Raw genomic sequence first — 13,067 nt, 5'->3', positions numbered from 1 at the left:
AAGGTCTCCGATGCATGCTGCCAGATTGTCCTCTATAAATGTTGTCATGATTGTTGTATCTTAAAACATCATATTTATATATGAAGCATGCTCTTTTTGCTAGAAAACTGTTCTCTTTAGCAGGGGACACCAGCTTGGGAAGACAGAGTAGAAAGGAGCAGAGCCCAGATCAGGTGATGCAGGGTGGGTCTTTTGCACCTGACCCACGGCTCTTTCTCACTGGCCACTCCTGCCTGGCTGCAAAGATGTGCCCCTCTCTCAGTCCACAGCACAGATGGGGCTGTGGGATACAGGAGAGCCTCCTGATATCACCCTAGAAAACACTGATGGAGGGATAAGGGCTTTTTTTTTTTTCATATTGACTCGCATGCTCTATCTCCAGCCTTCTAAACAGCTACCCCACAGCACACCTTATTGCCCAGTTAGACAGGACCGCTTTTGTAAGCCACCACTTATTAAGGGTTTGATTCACACCATGTCATTGTATTGCTACATTCACCAGGAAGCAGGTGCCAATGAGAAACCAGAATTTTGGGTGGCTCAAGCACCTTGTCTCAGGGAACACAGCAGGAAGATAACCTCTTTAGGATTCAAACCTAGGTCTGACTACAGAATCTGTGTTATATTTTGAAATTACTGCAAAACTACTCTGTGTATCAATGTGAACAAGGCCTGGAAGGGCAAAGGCGGTTTGGCACGGGCGGGAGGCATCACCGGGGCTCACGGATCCCTCCAGCTCTCTTCTCTTCCTGGTATACACAGGAGGATCATACTTCCTCTGGAAGTTAGGTGTAACCATGTGACTTGATTTGGCCAATAGAATGCGAGGAAGGGTGACATGTGCCCCTCTGGGGGAGGCCTTTGAGAACCACTGTGTGCTTCTTACGCTTTCTAACCCTGCAGTGGTGAACCCTGAAGTCTCATGGGGGACAGTGACATCATACAATGACAGTGGTGCTCTGATGACTACAAACAGCTGAGCCTTTGAGAGCCTTGCTGGGAATGGAGTGTGGGAAAAAAATAAATAGTTATTTTAAGGCACTGAGATGTTCAGAGGTGTTTGTTACTGCAGCATAACCTGGTCTGTCCTGACCAATGCGGGTCCCAATGGGAGCATTTCAAGTCTTTGTCTCAATTTGTCTGGAGTTTCTACCTTTTTACAATGGGAAGATATCCACTTATAGTTTTTTTTTTTTTAATTTTTTAAATGTTTTATTTATTTTTGAGAGAGAGAGAGACAACACAGCGTGAGCAGGGGAGGGTCAGAGAGAGAGGGAGACGCAGAATTGGAAACAGGCTCCAGGCTCCGAGCTGTCAGCACAGAGCCCGATGCGGGGCTCAAACCCACGAACCGCGAGATCATGACCTAAGCGAAAGTCGGACGCTTAACCGACTAAGCCACCCAGGCGCCCCTTTCTTTTTAATTATTTTTAAAGAATGTTTAATTTGACTTTTTAATTTTAAGGGATAATATTAATGTTTATAATATTTTTATATCTATGCAAACCCATAAATAATTTTTCAGGTTTATAATATTTAATTTTGTCCTACTGTGTATGACATTTCATTTTTGTGAAATGACTACGTCTTTCTTTAAAAACATTTGTGAGGGGTACCTGGGTGGCTCAGTCTGTTGAGCATCGACCTTGGCTCAGGTCATGATCTCACAGTTCATGAGTTCAAGGCCCAAACAGAGCTTGCCACTATCAGTGTGGAGCCTGCTTTGGATCCTCTGTCCTTCTCTCTCTGTCCCTCTCCTGCTTGGACCCTCTCAAAAATAAATACAAACATTAAAAAAAAAGATGTCTGATTTTATTTTTAAGTAATCTCTAATCTCTCCACCCAATGTGGGGCTCAAACTCACAACCCTGAGATCAAGAGTCACATGCTCTACTGACTGAGCCAGCCAGGCATTCCCAAAATGGCCATTTTCTATGTTACTTTACGTAACATAACTACTTCACTCTTTTTAGTACCTGCACAGTATTCTGTTCTCTGGATACATCATGATGTGTTCTAACGGAGCACTCACGCCCGACATGTGGGTTGATTCTGATTATTCACAAAATGCAGGCCACCAGGGGCAGCTGGGTGGCTCAGTCAGCTGAGTGTCCAACTCTTGATTTCGGCGCAGGTCATGATCCCAGGGTGGTGGGAGGGAGCCTCCCCTCCCGCTCCACACTGAGCATGAAGCCTGTTTGGGATTCTCTCTCTCTCTCCTGCTCTGCCCCTCCTCCCCTCCCAAATAAATAAATAAACTTAAAAAAATATATGCTCTAAGCTACTGCTAGACTGATGCAACATTTATGGGAAAGGAAGTACTAATATTTATTTTTCTTTTTTCAGTTCATCTCTGGCCGCGAAGAGCCTGAGCTCAGCACTCAAGGGGGCCATGGGCACCTCCCGGAGACGGATGAGTAAGCCAAGCGTGCCCGCACCCTTCCCAGGATACACGGCTGAGGACGCCGGCCAGGGCCCCGGTGTGTGTGTGGCGAAGCCTGGGAGCAGGTCCCCAGAAGATCAGGGCAGGGAAGCACGTATACACAACACACAACGGGGGTGAGATGACCCTGACTCATAGGTTCAGGCGTGTAAGTTAACGGCCGGGAAACTCCGCGGCTTTGAATGAGTTCTGACTCACTGACGTCTCACTTCTCGGCTCTCCTCCAGCGCTACTCTGCACAGTCTCCGGGAAGGGCTTGTGACATTAATCACCAGGATCCCGAGCAAGAGGAGGGCTGCCTGGAGAGAGAGGGCCGAGAGGATTGTAATGATTGGCCTCATTCACAGAAGAGGTCCAATTAGCCCTTGTTACGTTAATATTTTGAGCGCCCCCGCCCCCAAGTGGAGGGACCCAGCGGCTGATTCAGATTCAATGTTCCCTTGAGCGATCCAACTGGACACACTGATCATGCACTTAATAAGAACTCTTCCCCTTCCTTTATTTCTATTCAGGGGCTTTCTCCAATTCCTTTTCTTTCTTTCTTTTTTTTAAAATATTTTAAAAATATTTTTATTTATTTCTGAGAGAGAGACAGCGTGAGCAGGGAGGGTCAGAGAGAGAGGGAGATACAAAATCTGAAGCAGGCTCCAGGCTCTGAGCTGTCAGCACAGAGCCCGACACGGGGCTCGAACCCACAAACCGTGAGATCATGACCTGAGCCGAAGTCAGACGCTTAACTGACTGAGCCCCCCAGGCGCCCGTCTCCAATTCCTTTTCAAGATGAAAATGACTTTATATATATTTTTCTGATTATAAAGGAAATGCTTGGTCATTATTTAAAAAAAAAATCCAGACGATCTCAAAAAGCATAGAGACTGGAAATCACTCAGAAGGCCATCCCAAGAGATGATACTATTGGCGTTCTTTTTTTTTTAAGTTCATTTATTTACTTTGAGAGAGACAGAGACAGTGTGAGTGGGGGAGGGGCAGAGAGAGAAGCAGACAGAGAATACCAAGCAGGCTCCGCACCATCAGCGCGGAGGAGCCCGGCGCGGGGGCTCGAACACACGAAACCATGAGATCATGACCTGAGCCGAAACCAAGAGTCAGATGCTTAACCGACTGAGCCACCCAGGTGTCCCCTGCCACTACTGGCATCATGAAGCACTTCCTTCCAGACGGTGTCTCTGTGTCCCTGCATACCCACACAGGCTTATGTTTACGAAGTTCCCGGTCGGTATAGATTTCTGCCATCTTTCGGGGAGTTTCCTGCACTCCATCATATGGGCACAGCTGAGAGCCTCACCTCCTCCCTCTCTGGCTGCAGGATCCTCAGAAAGTCAGGGCGAGACTTCTTAAGCCCTTAATGAGCTGAATAAAGGCACCTAAAGATGGTGTTCTGATTTTAACAATTTAGAGCGTGAGGAGCTCCATCCCCAGGCAGCTGGAAATGAATCCACATAGAGATGCGCAGAGTGAGCGGAGCACTCTGCTGGGAGTCCCACCAGCTGGTCTGCAGCTGAGTTCTAGACCTGCCTTTGCCACTCTCCTGGCGGGTAAGTCCCTTCACCTCCAAGCTTCATCTGCCACTGAATATCCGTGGACCAAAGAGCACAGAATACTAAGTACTCTGTGCTCTTTAGAGGCCCTGCTCTAATTCCAAGGCCGGAGAGCAGAAAAGACTGGGATTTCCCAGCCCTGGAAGAGAGCAAGCCTTGTAGAGATTCCCTGGATGAGCCCTGAAGGTAACACCCTCAGCAACAGTCCTAGAACAATCCAGAGCAGACAAGAATCTCGGAGATTAGAGAACAACCACCCCCTCATGCAGGGACTCTGAAGATATGCAGGTCTGTAACATGACGTGGTGGAAAAATGGGTTTGAAAAGTGGATTTTCTCTTTTAAGACATTTCCGGCCTGGAGTTCTAGAAAGTTTCCCGACTGGAGTTCTCGTCTTTGTTCTGTACTTGATGACGCATGTGACCTGAGGCTGTTGTACCGGTGGCTATGACGTGAGATACCAGCGAGGCAGCACATGTGAAAGTGTTTTGGGGAATCTGAAGGGTTTTCAGACCCGCAAAGCTGCCTCTGCAGAAGCGTGGATGGGGACGGGCACCAGGACCTTCATTCCACCGTGGGCCTCGCGGTTGGCGAGAGCTACAGAGAACACCGGATGTCCCGTCCAGGCCCAGCTCTGCAGCTGGGGACACGGTGGAAGGAAAGACAGACAGGCCCTCCCCTCAGGGAGATACCAGAGGAGAAGCAGATTAGAGAAAGGGAGATAAGGGCACCTGGGTGACTCAGTCTGTTGAGCACCCAACTTCTGCTCAAGTCATGATCTCGCGGTTCGCAAGTTCGAGCCCTGCATTGGCCTCCTCCGCTATCAGCACGGAGCCTGCTTCGGATCCTCTGTCCCCTTCTTTCTCTGCCCCTCCCCTGCTTGGGAGCGCGCGCTCTTGCCCAAAAATAAAACAAACATTAATAACATTTTTTAAATAATAACAAAAAAGGTGGGACGCCCGGGTGGCTCAGTCGGTTAAGTGTCCGACTTCGGCTCAGGTCATGATCTCACGGTTCATGGGTTCGAGTCCCGCGTCGGGCTCTGTGCTGACAGCTCAGAGCCCGGAGCCTGTCTTCAGATTCTGAGTCTCCCTCTCTCTCTGACCCTCCCCTGCTCACGCTCTCTCTCAGAAATAAATTTAAAAAAAAAATTAAAATTTTAAAAAATAGGGGCGCCTGGGTGGCTTAGTCGGTTAAGCGTCCGACTTTCGCTTAGGTCATGATCTCGCGGTTTTTGGGTTCTTGTCCCTCGTCGGGCTCTGTGCTGACTGCCAGCTCAGATCCTGGAGCCTGTTTCAGTCTGTGACTCCCTCTCTCTCTGAACCTCCCCTGCTCACGCTGTCTCTCTCTCTCTCCTAGAAATAAATAAAAACATTTAAAAAAAAATTAAAATAAAAAAAAGGGAGATAAATCAGAGCAAGAAACTTTGAGAGGGGCACCTGGATGACTCAGTCAGTTCAGGGTCTGACTTGGGCTCAGGTGATGATTTCATGGTTCATGAGCGCAAGCCCTGCGTCGGGCTCTGTGCTGACAGCTCAGAGCCTGGAGCTGCTTCGGATTCTGTGTCTCCCTCTCTCTCTGCCCCTCCCTCACTGGTGCGCTCTCTCTCTTTCTCAAATAAATAAACATTAAAAAAGAAAGAAAGAACGAAAGAAACTTTGAGAGAGAGAGGTGAGTGCTCTGAGGGTCAGGAAACAGGATGAGGTTGAAAGCGAGGGACAAGGCAGGGGCTAGTTCAGAGGGTGACAAAGAAGGGCTCTCTAAGGAGGTAACACGTACGGCCTCAAACCTGAGTGATAAGGACAGCCACATGGACACCTGGAGCACACTGTGTTCCAAGGCAACAGGACAGCAAGTGCAAAAGCCCTGGGGCAGGAACAAATGCCTGTTCAAGGACCTTAAGGGAGCTGACGGCACGGAGCTGCAGTGGGGGCGCGGAGGGCGGGCCAGGCTTGCGGTAGCTGTGAAGGCGAGGCAGGACCCAGTTTGTGTTCTACCAGGGTCACCCTCCACCGGGCTTGCAGTTCCATCTCCTCCAGGCCGTGTCGGGGCCCCCAAGGAATTGTCAGGACTTGCAAGGGCTTTATCCACAAACCGGCCCAACCTTCCGAACATCCCTGCCAGGAAAACCGAGACGCAGAGGGAAAGACGGTTTGCCCCGGGTTGCCGCTCCATTCTTGGGCCGGCATTCAAGCCCCAGCCTCTACCCCCGGGGCCACCACACCTAAGGAGGACGGGAGGGGGTTCACTGAGACCACGGAGCTGGAGGCTTCCTGCTTCATCGAGCGAAACTGCAAGGCCGGGCTCCAAAAAGGAAGTGTGGTGCCCAGCTGGGCCCGGTCCCGCATCAGCAGGCCGGCCTCAGCCCTCCGCGGGCCCGGGCAGGGGCAGGGGGGAGGGGGGAGGGGTCAGCTCTCGGAGCCCAGCCAGCCAAGAGCAACCTGATCGAGCCGGAAACAGGCCTTGAGCCAGACAAAGCTTCAGCCCAGCACCTGAAGCCTTTGTTCCCTTTATTCCTGTGGCGGACTTTCCCAGGCACCTGCAGCTGGGCCTCAGGAGCACCTGGGCCTGGCCGGGGCTCCCACGGGATCTGGTTCTCCCGCCACAGGGAGTGGCCAACTCGTGACCCCGCAGGAGGTCTGGGAGCACAATAACAAAAGCAGCCACAATGGCGTCCACTTACTGTTTGCTGGGTGTCATTTTAATTAGCCCCGCCCACAAAGCCATGAGGTGTGTACTATCATCATTCCCATTTTGCAGGTTAGGCAATGGAGGCACAACAGAGACCAAAGCCACAAGCGTAAGGAAGTGAGAATGGTCGAGGGACGCCTGGGGGCTCAGGCGGTTGAGCCTCCGACTTGAGCTCAGGTCATGATCTCACGGTTCGTTATTTCGAGCCCTTGCGTCAGGCTCTGCGCTGACAGCTTGGAGCCTGGAGCCTGCTTCAGAGTCTCTGTTTTTGTCTCTCTCTGCCCCTTCCCTGCTCACGCTCTGTCTCCCTCTGTCTCTCAAATATAAATAAACATTTAAAAAAATAGTGGGGGGCGCCAGGGTGGCTCTGTCGTTTAAGCATCAGACTTCGGCTCAGGTCATGATTTCACGGTTAGTGAATTCAAGCCCCGCGTCGGGCTCTGTGCTGGCAGCCAGCTCAGAGCCTGGAGCCTGTTTTTGGATTCTGTGTCTCCCTCTCTGACCCTCCTCTGCCCACGCTCTCTCTCTCTCTCTCAGAAATAAATAAACCATTAAAAAAATTTTTTTTTAATAGTATGGACTTTGGAATCAACAAATCCCAGCCCTTACTGGCCTCTGTGACCTTGGGCAAGGCATTGACACTGTACCAAGCCTGTCATCTGCTGTGTGGATTACATGATCGGAGGCAGGCAAAGCCTCTGGTGCATGGTTCCTAATCCAGACTCGTCTTTCTGTCCTCCCCCTTCCCATCGCTCCAGGACCTGGCCATGTCAGCACCGCTGAGCCTCAGTTTGCTCATTGGAGAAACTAGGTAAATAGCGTTACCTAAGAACGCTGTGGAAAGCCTGAAGCTCCAGTGGCAGGAACGCCTCATCTCTAGAAACAGCCATACTCCTGGGACCATCCAAGGAAGACACCATCGTACAAAACTTGCCTCGCTTGCTCTCTACCCACATAAATAACATCAACAACAACACACACAGAGAAGCGAGTCTTAGAGCCATTCCCCACTTGACACAAAAAGCCAGTACTACCCTGCTGGGCTCAGGAGATTTTCTCAGGAGGAAAACCAGAAGTGACAGCCTAAGCCATAATTCTCCCCAGGTCCACACCCTAAGACAGATGGCCCCACCCACAGCAGCCGGGAAGGTTGTAGGTTCAGGCAAAGTGTGGGGGAGATCCACCACACAGACACACAGACACACAGACACACAGCTCCCTTTCCTATAAATCAGCCTGTATTTAACAAGTTCTTGTCTTCAGCAAGGGCACGTGTGGTCCTTGTCCTCACTAACGGGGAATAATCACGAAACGTACGTGTCACCACTGTGACAGATACACATCAGGGTGGTGGCCCCGGCTCTTCTGAGTGGCCATGTCTGTTTCTCTCATCCATGTTTTGGAGCCCAACTGCTCTCTCTCTCGTCCAGCTGCCGATCATCTGGCCACGGTGACCAGCGCAAGAGAAAGGCATGGGATCGAGAAAAACCAAGCCCTGTCGAAGCTTCTGTCAGGATTCCAAAATTGGAGCTGGAGAGGAAAGTCCTATTCTCTTGGATTGGCGAGCTCAAAGGATGTGAATCTGGACCAGCTGATGGCCATTTTTTGGGTGGAGAAAGCCGGTTTGCGGAAGCAGGGGATGAAGACATCAAAGAGGGAAGCCACGATGAGCAGTAGAGCGTCCTGACAGAATCCAGGCTGCCTGCTGTCCGTGAAGCAGGCTCAACCCTTCCTGCCCATCCCCTAATGGTGTGGTTCAATGAGCCAATAAATTCCTTTCTGTCCCTTCCAGCTCAAGAGCCCTGCCTAACCCAACCACCAAGCACCCAGTGGTCATAGACACAACAGTTCAGTAGGACAGATGTCACAGGCGGGACTTGATGATTTGCCAAGTGAAAGTTTAGGGCAATCAAAGTCAAATCAGGGGCACCTGGCTGGCTCGGTCCGTGGAGCCTGTGGGTCTTGATCTTGGTTTGTGAGTTCAAGCCTCACATTGGGTGTAGAGAGCACTTAAAAATAAAATCTTTAAGACACCTGGGTGGCTCAGTTGATTGAGTATCAGACTCTTGATTTGGCTCAGGTCATGATCTCACAGTTTGTGGGATGAAGCCCTGAGTCCTCCTGGCGCGGAGCCTGCTTGGGATTCACTCTCTCCCTCTCTCTCTGCCCCGCCCCCTGCTTGTACACGCGCGCTCTCTCTCTCTTTCTCTCAAAATAAATGAACTTAAAAAAAATAATAAAATGGAAAAAAAAAATAATAATAAAATGGGGCACCTGGGTGGCTCAGTTGATTAAGTGTCTGACTTCGGCTCAGGTCATGATCTCACGGTTCATAAGTTTGAGCCCCGCATCAGGCTCTGTGCTGATGATGTGGAGCCTGGAGTCTGCTTCGTATTCTGTCTCCCTCTCTCTCTGCCCCTCCTCTGCTCTGTCTCTCAAAAATAAAGAAACATCAAAAAAATATTAAAATAATAATAAAATAAAATAAAATCTTCAGGGGTGTGAGTGGCTCAGTAAGTTAAGTGTCTGACTCTTGATATTGGCTCAGGTCATCATTTCACAGTTCATGAGATCAAGCCTTCCCACTCCCTTTGGGCTCAGCTGAGCCTGCTTAGGATTTTCTCTCTCCCTTTCTCTGTCTGCCCCCTCCCTTCTTGTGCATGTGCATTTTCTTTCTCTCTCTCTCTTAAAATAAATAAATAAACTAAAAAAAATCTTTAAAAAAATTTTTTTAATGGTTTTATTTATTTCTGAGAGAGAGAGAGAGAGACAGTGTGAGCAGGGGAGGGTCAGAGAGAGAGACATAGAATCTGAAGTAGGATCCAGGCTCTGAACTGTCAGCACAGAGCTCGACGCAGGGCTCGAACCCACGAACCGTGAGATCGTGACCTGGGCCGAAGTCGGACGCTTAACCGACTGAGCCACCCAGGCGTCCCCCAAAAAATCTTTTTTAAAAAGCTGTTAAGTCAGACAGACAAGATCACCTCACTCATTCAAGTCAGTAAATATTTATTGAGCCCCCACCTGTGCCAGTCAGAGTAATAGGCACTCGGGTTATACCAGTGTATGGAGCAGAGGAGATCCTTTCCCTCACTCTGGGGTAATCAGAAGGGGCTTCCTGGAGCTGGTGAGGCTTGAGGGATGGTGAAACCTGGACAGGCTGAGAAGGGTGGGGAGAAAAGCATGAATAAAGCCATGGAGGCATAAGACGAGTGTCGGCAAAGGCACTGAGGTCTTCGGTCTCCAACGTGCCGGGCTACAGTGGCAACTGGACCGCGTTGGGCCGGGTGCATGGATGAATGAGTGAAGGAAGTGCTTGGGGAGAAGAGCTATTCCTAGAGAAGGTAATGCGGAGGAAGGGGGACTGTAGCCAGACCACAGCGGACCCCGCCGGAAAGCATGGGCTTTGCCTGGGTGGCACCGCACAATGCCAGTTCTTGCCCGGCTGCGGGGAGCTGGCCGGGCGGCGGATCCCACAGGCCCTGGGTGGCCCCCTCCCCCCCTCTCTGTTGTGGTTGCCACACCCACGCTCTCCGTGGCCTCGCCGGTGGGACCCTGCCCAGGGCGCCATCCAGCACCACAGCCACCCGAGGTCATGCCCCAGACACCACCGCCTTCCTGGCTCCCGGGCCAAGCTGCCAGCACAGCACTCCTGCCCAGCCTGTAATTTACCATGACCTCCTCCCAGCCTGACCCCTCGCGGCCTTTCGCGCCCCAGACATACCCGTTGCAGGAAATGCCCAAGTAGAAGAGGTCTGGTGCCCACCTGAATCCCCGGACCTGGGCTACGGGGAGGGGGCCGCGGTCTGGGTCAGACTGAGGGCGGAGCCTGCTGCAGTCGCCATCGCTGGCTTTGCGGCCTAGGACCGGGGAGACCACGCCCCCTGGTGGCCAGGAGCCGCCCCGCACCTTGGTCATCCCGGGACATCTACAATTCGCGCCCTTCCTTCAAAGTTTGTGTGTTTTTTGGTTTTGTTTTAAGCTATACCTTTCTGAAAAGCTGACAACACGAGCAAATCGTTTAAGTTAGGTCGCTATCTCAAGGAATCTCATAGTAAAGACTTTAGGAAAAAGCCGTTTTAGATTTTCCCAGGCCACAGCGACATTCCCTGACGCCAATTTCTTGTGCACCCATCTGCTACAGCCAGGACAGCAGGGCGATGTGATGGGGGCCACTTGTTCTCGGCATTTGCCAGCCCTGTGAGGAATCTTCCCAGGTGAACGTGTCCCGTGAGGCTCTGGGACACACCTTCCAGTTTTTTAAAATTCTGCCAGTCCTCTCAGGGAAAGAGACAGATGCCTGGTCTGTTCTTAACCAAGAGCCCCTCTTTCCACGGTCCTTGGCTCTGACCCTCGGCTTCCCGTCCATAGTGTTCGTTCAGTCGGGGTGAACCTCGGACTGTCAGGGGTGGTAACGTATTTACAAGCATTTTTGTCTGGGTTATGTAATGCCCTGTATTAGGTGCTAGTTCTTAGTGGTGGTGGTGGTGGTGGTGTGGTTTGTGGAGGAGGAGGGCGATGATTCACAAAAACTAGAAGACAGATCTTGATCTCAGGGGCCTGCATCCGGCGTAGACACGAGACACACACACACACACACACACACACACGACACAACCTGCGAACAGTCACAAACGAACAGCAGAGGACAAACTAAATACACATGTGCTGAGAGCAGTGATCAGAGCGCATATGAGGCAGGGGGCAGGACACTTGCCAGAAATACAGCTTGAGGGGAGTCTGGACGATTGCCGGGCCCACAGACTGAGCCCTTCTCAGGGCCAGAAAGATGTCAAGGAAGAGGCCAGCATCTACTCAACGTTGGAGTTACAACCATCATGCCCCCAAGACATGGTGGCGCTGTTGGTGCCTGCTCTCTGTTGGGGCCTTGCCAAAGCCCCTACATTGCCGCCCACCTCCCTGCTCCTACTGGGCTGCCACAGAGACCACCCAGGGACCCTGCGGGGACACCTGGCTCACTTACACACCTCTTCCTGCCCTTAGCTGTGGGCATCAGAGGATCCCTTGGCAGTTTGAGCTCAATGTTATGAGCTCAAGGTTATGCCTTTGTCCTGGCCTTGACTCCACCTTGGAAGGGAACAAACCAAGTCCTTTGGATCCCCAGGGCCATGAAAGTTCTCAACCTCAGAAGCCAGGCATCCTCGCTTTCACCTGTCTGATGACTGGGCAGATTTAGTGCAGGCCTACACACAGATGAGGCTTCAGTGCACTATGAGTGGCTGCCATCTACTCTGAATATCCTGGAAGTTTGTCCCAGTCCTTGGTGTTCTCTACAGAAGGCATGGATCTTGAAATGCAGCATACGATGGGGCGCCTGGGTGGCTCAGTCTTGGTTAAGCATCCGACTTCAGCTCAAGTTATGATCTCACGGTTCGTGGGTTCAAGACCCGCATCGGGCTCTGTGCTGACAGCTAGCTCAGAGCCTGGAGCCTGTCTTCAGATTCTGTGTCTCCCTCTCTCTCTCTGACTCTCCCCTGCTCATGCTGTCTCTGTCTCTCTCAAAAATAAATAAAACATTAAAAAAAAAACAAAACTGCAGCGTGTGAAGCGGTGTAGCCTGAGGGCACGAGCCATCTGTCTTTAACCACATCTCAGCCTAGGAAGGTCATTAGTAAGGAATGTTGGATGGGAAGATGAAGGGACTCCACTGGGCCTGTCCATTCTTCACGAGCAATTTTTCAAAAGACAGACAGAATACTGATTTCCTCATTTGCCACACAGCTTGGGACTACTCAGGAACCAGGAAGCTGCTCCATTTAATGAGACATGCAAATAAAGACAATTCGGTAAACGAAACAGCAAGCTAGGACATCGGGTCAAGCAAGAAGGCCAAGGCAGCCAACTTACCACCTCAAGATCTAACTCCTTAGGGTATTCCCTAATTTTGGATCCCAACAGGGCTTTCAGCCACTCAAGATGCAGCCCCCTCACATGACCACACGGGTTAAATATTACCTCAAGCAGTTACCCACCCACCGATTTGGGAATAGGCTCACGGCCCATTCTCTGGGAAGAATTCTTCTGTCAGCAATGATCTCAGTTTTTGGATCTGTACCTGCTTGGGTTTGGCTAGTCACTGGGTGACCCAGTGAGATTCCATGATCCGGCTTCTGGACAGAACACCTTTGCTCCTGGGCATCAGGAGGGGGGCAGGGGCGTCATTTGGGATATTGTAGATTCTAGGAAATAAAAACTCTCCTCAAACTGGCTTAATCCATGAGGATATTGATTGTGTCACTTAACAGGAAGCCCCACAGGAGGCTGGGCCCCAGGTCAGTTGATGTGGAATCTGAGTGAGGACATTAAGACCCCAGTTCATGTGTTCCTTTATCCACTCTTCCCCACCACAGGACA

The sequence above is a fragment of the Hyaena hyaena genome, unplaced genomic scaffold (genome assembly GCF_003009895.1).
Source record: "Hyaena hyaena isolate Hyena2069 unplaced genomic scaffold, ASM300989v1 scaffold_13, whole genome shotgun sequence".
Classification (NCBI taxonomy): domain Eukaryota; kingdom Metazoa; phylum Chordata; class Mammalia; order Carnivora; family Hyaenidae; genus Hyaena; species Hyaena hyaena.
The sequence above is the reverse complement of the archived record's forward strand: the minus strand, read 5'-3'. Positions refer to the sequence as shown.